Below are 629 nucleotides of genomic sequence, written 5' to 3'. Positions count from 1 at the left end.
GGGCCCGGCGCTCAGGGCCACCCCGGGGGAGGAGGGTGCAGAGTAGGGGGGCACCCCCGGGGTCCCCGCCCTCCTCGAGCCACCCATGGGCCCTACGGAGAGGAGCGAGGTCCAGGGTGCCAATGGCAAAGGGACGGGGTGAGGCCGGGGGAGTGCAGCCACCAGCTTGGGATGCTGGGGGAGGCTTCACTACCCACCCCCTCTGGTTTACCATTGGGCTTTGGACCCCCCCAACAGGGGAGAGAGGGAGGGAGGGAGGTGAAGGAAACAAGGGCAGCGTCAGGGAAGGGGAACCCTGCAGACCCAGTTTGGCCTCAGAGTGTTTCCAGCAATGCCCATCCCACGTTGTGCTTCAGTCCGTCCCCATCGCTCCTCCCGCCCCACGCCGGGACCTCCAACCGGATTCAGGGGCTGAGAGTGAGACAGTGTAATTCAACCTTGAATCACAGAATAAGTAGAAACGTGTAAAAATAATATTAAGACCCACCAGGACAGGGATATCTCTCCGTGTCCCCAACGACGCTGCAGCCCAGGGCGCACCAGAGCTCTGGGACGATGCGGGAGTGATGCTCAGTGCCTTTCCATACTGCATCCATCATCTCACTGGGAGTCACCCCACGCCGCAGTGG

The sequence above is a fragment of the Athene cunicularia genome, assembly GCF_003259725.1.
Source record: "Athene cunicularia isolate RWA chromosome 27 unlocalized genomic scaffold, athCun1 chr27_part1, whole genome shotgun sequence".
Lineage (NCBI taxonomy): Eukaryota > Metazoa > Chordata > Aves > Strigiformes > Strigidae > Athene > Athene cunicularia.
The sequence above is the reverse complement of the archived record's forward strand: the minus strand, read 5'-3'. Positions refer to the sequence as shown.